The sequence below is a fragment of the Phaethon aethereus genome, assembly GCF_964289735.1.
Source record: "Phaethon aethereus genome assembly, chromosome: 7".
In the NCBI taxonomy this organism is placed as follows: Eukaryota; Metazoa; Chordata; class Aves; order Phaethontiformes; family Phaethontidae; genus Phaethon; species Phaethon aethereus.
This window is the reverse complement of record NC_138583.1, coordinates 8310844-8322083: the sequence shown is the minus strand read 5'-3', so window position 1 is coordinate 8322083 and position 11240 is coordinate 8310844.

The following is an 11240-nucleotide window of genomic DNA, read 5'->3' as shown; positions in this document are numbered from 1 at the left end:
TCACATAATTTTTGTATTTTTTTAGTGCTTGTGTCTCTAGGACTTTTCAAGATGCAGTAGCAGGTTTTGATTAGACATCTAAAAATACAAAATTGCTTTGTTGCAATCAATTACTCTCTCGTTTAAAAGTGCAGACAGTTGGGGACAAAAACCAAACCATCACTTTGACATGGTTGGCTTTCAACACAAATAGAAAGTAGTCACAGCAGCTGACTTTGGAGTAGTTCATAATATTAAGAAACGTTTGTCCTCTGCCCATTCATTCTAAGAGGTTGGATTGGTTTGTGGCCATGGTGCTAACTGAGAAAAGGGTAACTTTCAAATGGATGGGAGTCATAATTAGCTCAGTTGCATTGGATTACCTGAGGTGGGTGAAGCGTCATACCGAGGAATACAATTTTCGGTGAGGTATGCCTAGAACTTCTTAGATGGGGGGCAGAATTTCACTTTGTTACCATTTCATAGGAAATTCAGTGAGCATTGCTTTTTCCAGGAACAATTTAGGTTTCACATCCAGAGGATTTCTATTGTGTTTGTACAAAGACAATATGAAATAAAGTAAAAAACCCCACAAGGATGCTATAGCAATATATAGGACTTTTCTTTGCCATTTATCACCGCTCTAATCTGATGATCTGGACTGTGCAGTGCTAGGGACACCCATAAAACCTGATGTTCTGTTGATCTAATTCTATCTGATTCTATCTCTTTGCCACCCTGCTTGGCAAGGATCACTTGCATGCCGAGCAGTGCACGTGTGCAAGCTGACCATGCTGCAGCAGCACTCGGGAGAAGGTGCCATTTTGGTTTCAAAGTATGGGTGTAGTAAGTAAAATTCTTTGTTGCTCCCTCAAAGAGGTGACTGTTTTAAATAATAAAATGACAATGCAAAGACTAGAGGGAAGAGCTGTCACAGCCTAATTGAAAGTTCGTTATGCTGCTTATACCATTATCGTAAAACTCTTTATCAATGTGTCTGTAAACGTGCAAATTAAAAACCCAGAGGTAATTTTGTATTTTATCTGCATGTAAAAAGATTGTGAAATTATCATCTCTTTCATAGTTAAATAACTTTAACCTGTATGCTGACCTTTGAATATGCAAATAACAGAGCTTTGTTGGATGGAATACATTTTGTTAATTGTAAAACGATAAGTGGAGAAAATCTGAAGAAAACAGGAATTCATTTTGAAGTAATCATAGTGGAAGGTTTATGTGATAAGGAAAAAGGAAACGTTTTATATTTATGTGCGGGCTCAGAAAAATGATTGTCTACTGCTGTTCAAATCTGTGACTCTGCAGCTGTAATCAAAACCAGCAGGAGAATTTCTAACTTACATCACCAGCAGCAAACTTGGTGAATACATAATGCATGTCCAGAGACTTAAAGAATTTCAATAGACTCTTAGGTAACAGGGCTTTTAAAACTTCTTTTCTGTTCCCAGTTTGTAAGACATCTTTGAAAAAACTTAATGCTGTGACCATGAAACCGAGTAATAATTAAACATTTTTCTGCAGGTCAGAATGATCATTTTCACATAAAGAGGAGGGAGAGTGTAATGAACATGAGGAGAGAATTAGTTGCTCTTAGGCATAGTACAAGTTGGTTTTGAACAAATCTGTCTAGTCTCTTGTCAAGACAGGCATGCTGACTTGTGACTTTGCTGTCTCCAGGCCTGCTCACCTCTCTGAGCATGTGTGCACATGAACATTTTAAGTGACCGTGTCTTGATTTGGTGATCTCTGGAGTGAGGTAGGTTTGGATTTCACTTTGTACCTGAGACCTGACCAGAGGCTTCAGTTTACCTCTCCAGAGGTCTATAGTGGGAGTCATAAGCTGCTATATTGTTCTAGCCATTTTGGAGTGCTCCTACATACCATTACACTCCTGGAGGCAGCAAAGTTTAAGCAAATTTCACCACTGATCTCAAGGGGAACAGTTGCAAACTCTCAATGTAATTTATAGGTGACTTGCAAGCAAAGGTTTGGAAAGAGCTGGTAATAACACCTGCAGAATACAAAGCTTTACTCAAGGGATACTTGCTTGAAGGTTGTTAATAGTTAAGGTAGAGGAAGGCTGTGTTCTTGGCCCATGTACTGTTGGTATACCATTCACTGGCAGAGTTAAGATTCATGACTAGGCATAGCAGACTTCTGTATTACTGTAATAATGTTGCTTTTTAGGCAGCATGAGCTATATTGGATTATATATAAGAAGGAATGACAAACTCAAATTCAAACTGTATATCTGGGTGAATTCTATTAATGTCTTTTTATAGGCATTTACTTATTTTCATAATTTCCATATTAACAAATGTAAATTACAGTCAAGTCTTTCTTTCATCTCTCATTTTCTTTTCAGAGTGTATTTATTCCCCATTGAGCTATACTGTGACCAATTCAAATTTGTTGCTTTGAGGCTGCATTGTTTATTTTGCAATTTTGCCCTGGAAAATCAGAAGAGAAAACCCTTTTTTCTCATTGAATCCTGCAAAACTCACTCTTTCTCACAGTAGATCTTTCTGATTACTGCTTACTATGTAAGTTTTGACAGGAAGTTAGACAGACTTGGAATTAATATTCAAAGGGGTTGCAAACATGCTATGTTTTGACTACTGCATATGAATATTTCTAAAGGCTGCAAACTATGCTGTCAGTCTTAAGTACACCATATGAGCAAAATGTGGTTTCTCTGGCTAATGTGTGAAGGGCTTTAGCAAGGGACATGGACATTTTTAAAAGGAAAATCCTAAAGACAGGGTTAGTCTAAGTGTCTCAAAAGAGCTGACAGTAATGTAAATAATTCTTGAGGATATTTTGCTGTAAAGACTCTTTTATAACATTCATATGCTCCATGCCATAAAGAGAAACCTCTTAGGTTGTTATGTTCCAAGAAGTGCAATAAAGGTATATGAAAGTAGAGAAAATTGAATTCTAACATGTAGGCAAGTTATGGACCATTTGTTGAAATAGTCTCATATTTGTACCTGCCCTGGTAATGTTTCTGCTCAGGGAGTGAGTGCAGAAACTTCAGCGCTGCCATCACACAAGTCACAGCAGTTACATTTTCTATCATTTTCTCACAAACTCCTCCCTAGAGTTTCATCCCAGAGTTCAGTACTTCTCTTGTTACCTGGTTTTTGTAGGCATCCAGATCATAACGATATCATGAAGGACTTGGGGCAAATTCAAATGTAGGCCAGGCTCTGTTCCTTTCACTCACGGAGTGCAACTAGTTCTTGACATCAGTCCATAGCTGAAATCAATGGGAATTGCTTAGCTTACGTATTTCCTACTAAATTAAACCTGTTAGAAATTATGGAATTATCAAGGCCTTGAGGTTTGCTGGCACAGAACAGCATGTGATTGCACTTGGAAACTATCTGTGCCTCCAGATGTGTAAGTACTGGCGGCTGGGTGCAGCTCTTGGAACATCGTGACTCTAACACACACCTTGGGGTTGTAGGGGCAAGTGCTGTTTTGCCTGGGTCAGAAACACACCAGGAACCATCCTACCTATTTAACTGCATAGATGCTCACATTCAAGTGTCTGGAAGTGTTCAGGGGCATTATTTAATTTATTATTGCACTTCAGCATAGCCATAGCGGTCCAAAGAACTTCAGTGAAGAAGCAGAATCCAGCTACCCATCCACGGCTTTATGCACTCCTGAGAATACAAGAAGAGTTGTGTGGGCAAGAGCAAGCTGCAGGGGTATCGTGTTCTGAACTAGGATCCCACACAGATCAGCCTCAGGAACCTTTAATGGAAATGTATTTGCTGTGCTGGAGAAAGGTTTGTTAGATAAGTACCTCTGTGTCTTATCTTATATTCCAGCTTCCTTGGCAAAAAAGGTGATTGCAGAGATGGTTGTGGTGGTGTTTGGATTGCTGTTAATGGAATAGAAATTCTGTACACTTTTATTCATTTTTGTGTTGCAGAGAGAGAAGGCTGCAAAAGTTGGAAACGTGAGCAGCGTAGCAACACATGCTTAGTACCACGTTCTGGGGTGTATGCATATGCCAAAAACTCATTTGTAGCCTCATACTGATAACACTTATCCCAACAGGAAAGTCAAAGCCTGCAGACTTGTGAATCTGAAACATTTGAATCCACTGATGTTGGTATCTGCTGATTCCTACACAGGTAGAGGGCAAAAGTCAACTGGACCAGATTAGAAGCCTGTCTTAAGAATGTGTGAAAAACTCAGTTTCCTATAGCATCAACTTGCTTTGGGTTTCTACTAGCAACAGGAAGATATCTGAGGGAATTTATTTTTTGTTGCTGTTTGTGGAATGGAGACGAGCTGGTGAAGAAGGAAATGCAAGCAAAAACTTCTCACATATCTTCCTGTTCTCACTGTTCCCAAAGAATGCCAGACCTCATTTGATCATAGCTGATTTAGACAGTATTCTCATCCATTGGAAAAAAACGAAGGAATGCCTTCCTATGGGAAACCAGGAAGGTTCTGCTCTTCAAAGAAGCTACATTCCATCAGTGTGCTCATTTATGTTTTCACCACAGAAGAGATACTTGTACCTCTGAAACTGTAACGTTTTTAATGTTTGCCATTATTAGGTGTAAAAGTGTAGTCATATACTAACAACTCTTGTGATAGAACTGAGAAGCAAACAGATTCTTCTTATGTGGAAAGGCTGTGTTAAAATGGGAATGGACTATTACGGGAACTTAATAGAAAAAAAATCGTTTCCATCACCATATGGTTGTAATATAACACAAAGCGTTTTCCTGCCAAGATATCACATTACAATGGCAGGCTGCCAGTAGCTTCTCTCTTCCTCATTTAAACAACAAAAATATCTGAAAAGAATTTTTTGGCTGAATCAGGCTGCTGCTTATAAACATATACTATTGGCCGGTATTCAATCTACATGCTCAGTTTCTCTAGAGAGCCAGACCCTTTCACTGTGTTTTATTCAGAAGAGTACTGTGAAATGGCTTATCCAGCTCAGATGCTCTAGGATATTTCTTTCTGTTCCTGGCCTTAGAAAGAAGAGGTCTAGCACAGCTGCAGTCATTCATCCTGATTGCTGCCTCCTGCTTGAACACATTTTGATGTTGGTGCAAAACTCAACCCATCTTAGTCATCTCTCTTTGCATCTACACTTATGAATGTGCAGCTTGAAGAGGTATGAGGTCACTATTCTCCAGATACTTTGGCAAGGTCCATTTGTTCACTATAGCTCCAACTAGGAAAAGCCTGCTTAACTAGGCCTTGTCTCTGGCGTAACAAGGATTTGTCATGGTATCTGTGGTTGCTTCCTAAGGCTACCTTAAGTGATTAATATATGTGGCATCAAATTATACTGTGTGTTATAATGAGGAGACTGGGAACCTTCTTTCTTGCTTAATTCCTACCAGTAGAAAAACCATAATTGTTTCATCCCAGAGCCTCAGGTAGTCAGTAATATCCCCAGCATCAAAGCAGGTGACTAGCTAGGGATACCGATTCCATATATGACAGTGTCCCACATTTCTGATGTGTGTTCATGAAGCATTAGGTCTTTATAACCATTAATTCCTCTAACTGAACTATCAACCTCCAGGAAATGCATCTGGTAGCCTTTACCTGATGTCTTTAAAGGGGACATGGTTGTATATTGGGCCACACCTTCAGATGGTATAAACTGTTACAGCTTTTTTGGCCTTTCCACAGACATCTCTGATTTTCTACTTCTGTAGCAACTGTATCTATTTCTGCTAAGTAAAAGTACCATTAGATGTAGTTACTTTATGACCTGAAAGCACATCAGTACTCCAGGACATCGGACTTCATTATTGTTCTGTCTATCTGCACCTTTGTTTCTGTGGTAGTACCGCGGAGATCATGGGACTATATCAAACCAAATAACAGTCCTTCAGGGGGAAAAACAATATTTGCAAAATATTGAATGATTTGTCTTTTGGCAAAATAATTTCTTACTGTGTGTGCAAAGCTTGCTGAGCTTTCAGCCTTGCTGAGCATAAGAAGGGTCCTATTTCCCCTGTTGTCCTCACTTCCTAACCAGCCAGAACTGAGTGCAGCCCAAATAGATGCTCATTTTGCACTACAAATAATTCTCCTCAGTTTCATCTGTGTTAGTATTAGTCACAGGTCATTTCATTTTGTGTGGACAGACTAATGTGATTAGCCACATTTATATTTATCTGTGTGCTGAATTGAGCTGCATTACATTGCATAGTTTTTAGGTGCAAATAGTATGGTGGTTGATATAATCTCATCTTCTAAATGAGATGTGCCTTATCATGACACTTTTCTCTTTTTACTAATAACTACATTGCTTTTTATTTCAGTTCACTTAGGTGAAGATTGTTGACAGGTTCTTTTTCTCAGACAACTAATGTTGTTGAAAACCTTTGGAAAACAATGAGTCATCTTAAATACCGCATGAACCTTTGACAGTCAGCTTTAACAAATAAGGACTGATACATGGAATGATAGATGGAGATACCCATGGTTGTTGGCTAACCTGAGGAGCTGCCATTTTTTTGCTCTAAAGAATTTGAGGAATATGTAACCAGTATGATTGTGTGTGAGCTGTAACAGGTCTGTCATCCTCCAGTACCAGAACTCTGGAAACTTCGGAAGTTTTTCATCTCTGCAAACAGGCTACTCTTCATTTGGAGACTACAGATTTTTTGCTCAATTTCTTCATGCATGTGACTTTCAGGAAATGGATCTGTCACTTACTGAACTTAATCTAACAAAATCTCTTTGTCTTGCAATATACTGAACCAAGATTTAGCAGCTGGTCTAGCACCCCCAGTCTACAGTGGCACAGCTGGTGCTATTATCATAGAAGCCCAAGTCTAGGGTTAGGCCCCCACTGTTAAGTAAACTACAAATGGAAAAAAAAAAAAAAAAAAAAATCTGTTGTTCTTTCTCCTGAGCTTTATGCAATAAATCTACCAATCTGTTACAAGCGTGTCACTATAAATGCTTGTCAAGTGCTATACACAATGGTAACAACATCTTCTTCATACTGGTGGATAGAACTTGATCTGCAGACCCAGGTGACAAAAAGGGAGGAAGCTTGGGGGAGAGGCCTGCAGCCAAACACAAGGGTCTCATGGACCCCTGGGTTCACTGTTAGCAGGCTGGAAGATCCAGTGTGAAGCACAGCAGACTGATGCTAGATATAAAGGTCAAACTCTGTCAAAACCAGAAAAGTTGGAGGCTGAGGCGCACAACACCCTGTCCTTTATATAATTAATTACTGTCAGAAAGGAATTTATCATTGATCTGCAGGCAGACTCATGTTTACCTGAATGTAAGGGGCTACTTGATATGCTGTTGTAGCTGTAGGGCAGCATCAATAGGAAACTGGCCACTATTGACTATTCTGGAACTACTGCCTGACAGGTTGGGATGATTGTAGAAGAGCCTGACTGTACAGCTGCGTTTGTGCTCTTGATATCTGGCCTCTGTTGTCTCCCTCTCACTGTGGCTGAAAAGATGAATATAGGCAAATGGAAAACTTGCTGAATCACTTGGTTTTCGGGCAAGAAATCTTGTAAAAACTGAAGGAAAATAGGGGCCTTAAGACACTTTCTAAGTCACTTAAAAAAAAATTCTCCCAAGTCTCAGACCTGTCTCTAAAACAGTGATTTAATGCAATTATTATCTTCTTCCAGAAGCCAACCTGACAGTGCTAGTTAATTATCCTTTTTCCAGCTATATTTGAATGCAGTCAGAGCCCAAAGTGGATGAGGCCAAAGAGGTCTGGATGGTCATTACCATCTGTGATCCCAACCCACTTTGTTATTAAGGGAATACAGAGAAGTGGGGAAAGCAGTGGAAAACTGGCAGAGCTGCCCCCTTCTGTATTCCACTTGAGGAAAGGGTCCATATCCCTTGGATCAGTCCTCTACTGTGGTTTCTCATCAGTGTCTCATAGTCTCTTGTTTCAGTTGCAAGCAGCTATTTTGGATAGACTTGTTCCACTTGAAACAGAAAGGGATCCTGCCACTGCAGTTTGTCCTTCCTGGGAACTTTTCCAAGTGCAGGCAAATCTGAGAAGCTTTCTGCTGTTTTGTTCTACATTGCGTACTGGACAGAGATCTCCTTGGATAATCCTCCTGTCATATTGTGGGAATCATCAACAGAGAAAAGAGGGCTTCAAGTTAGTAATGATGCTCTAAATGCAAGCCTAATTGTTCAACAGTGAAGTATAGAAACAGTTTCCTGATCTGGCTCTTTCCAATTAGGTTCTGTGACTTGTCATTCATCAGACCATTAGGCAACACAGGTGAGTTAATGCAACAACACACTGTGCCTGTCTTTTCCCTGCCTCTGCTTCTTAGTTTTCTGCTGAATTAGTAAATTGAATCACGGAGCTGCTAACTGCAATCGGGTGAGCCCAAGGAGCAGCAAGAAAGGAAGGGGAGGGAGGAGCTTAGTGAATAGGCAGTTGGGAGGGTGAAAACTCTTCCTGTTGCAAGCAGGGAATTAGATTAGTTCAAATGCTTATGTGTCTGTATTCTTGGTCTCTCAGATGTTGGATGTGAAATGGACTGCGCTGAGGTAGTAAGAACATTTTATGTTCTCCTGTGTTGATAATGAAGTTGTGAATTCAGAAGTTGGTTATTTTGTAAAGTTTTCCTGTGTCTTTGGTCAGGGTGGACTCGGCAACAGAAGGGAGGGAGATGCTATTCTTAACATCTACAGTCCCATAGTGAGGAGAAAGGGGAGACAAAGAAGTAGTTCACCATCTGCTAAGTTGGCTACTTCAGGAGGGTTTGTTCATATCTTGAATGTAGTTTAAAGAGGAAGGCATCCCCTTCTTATGGGACTTTGTCCTGCTTGAGTCTGTTCTGAAGAATTATCTGCAGATTTCCCATTCACAGGATAGTTGAATGCAAGAGTATGATAAGCAGGGCTGGTGAATCCTATCTGTCTTTTGCAACTTTGAAGGTGTGTGGTGTGAAGATGTTTATATTGGCCAATGGTTGTGCAAAACTGTGTTGAAGTCGTTAGAAGAAGTATTCAATTACAGTAATCCGAGGGTCAACCGAGCCTTCTGCTGGCCCCAGAGTAAGGTGCAAATGTATGCCCTGTTTCTAACTGTCCGAGTACCTTTCTTTTCTCTCTGCTTCCCTCACAGTGCTTGTGGTCTTGTTCTGATAGTTGTGTGTGTGTAAGCAAAGTGCTTCCAAACGACACCTAGTATTGTGCGAAATGTTGCTAAGCATTTGAAAAAGACATGGTCCTTGAAAGCACTGCATCCTTGAAATATGCAGATAGAGGGCTTGGCTCTGTATTCTTGTACCTGGCTGAGTCAAACCTCCTTGTGGTGTTGTCCCTTCTCCCACATCCCACCTGACTATTTGCTTATCCTAACAAAGCAGTATCTCCATTCACAGTAAAACTGGCTTCCACCAGGACAAGGCTGTCTGTGCAGTATTTTCTGTTGTTCTCCTTAACCAGTGTTCCTAACCGCTGTGTGACACAGTGGGAAGGCAGTAATGCTTGGGCTCTTCTGACTCTTATTTTCAGTTTTTGTGTAGCTTGAGGTCTATCTTTCAGAAATTGCTGTAAGTAACAAGGAATCCTTGTCCATGAGGCTCCTTGGAACAAGGCTGTGTAGGAGCAAGGGGACAAGAGCAACCTCTTGGGACGTAGAAGGAAGGTAGAATGAAAAGGATTAACTTCTCTTGCTGTCATTATGACTCAGTAAAAGAATCTCTTTTTTTCCTTTTTTTTTCCTCTCTTCCCGCTCCCCTTCTTTAAACACTTGTAGAGGGTAAGATCCTACTTTCCATTAAACTGTTTAGCAGTGACTAATTCTAGAATAAATCTTTTCATGCTCTAATTCAAGTATAATGTTCAGTTTTGCCTTTGCTGCTGCTTAAACCTATAATCTTGCAAGGTGTTTATAATAGCTGTTTGGCTAAATTCTCTACCGCATTGTGGAAGCGTGGGGGGTGTGTTGTGGGGTTGGGTTGTTTTTTGTGTGTGTGTTTTTTTTTCTTGAGAGTGGAAGAGCACTATAAAGCTGTAGTAAGGAAGCAGTGCAAGCAACAAACAATCATTACTGATGACAATAACTTAACCAGCAAAGAGCCTGAAGTCTATAAATAGGATATTACACAATAGAATTTAGATAATGGGAGGCTAGGGAGTATAAAATACTGTCAGTGGAGAGCTCATGGAGTTTCATAACTCACAGGACATGTTTTATGCTCTGTCTTGTATATGCTATCTTGGAAATGCAAGAGTGGCTAACAGGCTTCAGACCTTTTCTTTTAAGACCTAACCATTCTATGGGACAAGTGGTGGTTTTTCTACTTCCAGGGTAATTTCTAGTTCCTAGTAGACACCATTTCTCTCAGTGCAGCATGATGAAGTATATTGCTCTTCTAAAAGGCTTGGGTTTTGTGTTATGTAAATAGTTGGTGTTATTGCAAATCTGTTGGGACCACGGTGACAGGCTCTTTAATTGCAAAATGGAAATTTGCTGAAGTTCATTATTGTAAATACTTCCATAGAAAAGCCACTTTGAGAACTAGCTTAGATGCATAGTCAGTTCCTGTTGCGTGTCCATACAGGCCATATTTTTTTCCATTGTCAGAGCTTCAAAGAGAACCTTGTCTGCAGAGCTAGCTAAAAGGACAACTTACTATAAGAAAGTTCTGTCAAGGATGAGTTTTATGGAGGTAGACACAGAAACATTTGGTGCAAATTAAAATGTGATCAGCTGAAGATTTCCTAAAGGAGTTATCAGACTAGCTCGGTTCACTTGATTCAAACTCAAAGGCTTCATGTAAGCCTTTCAAAGGCTTCATATCCCATCTACAGAAATAGATCTTTAAAATGTAAGTGTACTGCCTTAGAGCTTTTCTGGAAGAAACAGCTCTGTTAAGCAAACAATGCCAGAAAAATACTCCCTGTTCTTGTTCATTTTTTCTTATGTCCAGCTGATGAAGTGAAGGGAAAGACTGTAACTTCTGAACTATGTTACTGGTAACTATGTTACATAGTATTTTCTGAGGAATTGCTCTGTGGCATTAAGGATTGCAGTAAATCTCCAATAGGTGAGAATAAAGCCTTTTCAAGGTCTAGTTTTATGATGTTGACTGTCTCTGGGCCAGCCTACTGCTTGTGTTTCATTCCCCCTTTCTGCAGTGGAAAAATTGATTTAGCTGGTCTTTGTTTAATAAGGAAATAGACTTGAAATCATCTGATGGGAGTACTGTTGAGGCAACACATTTGGGAGAAAA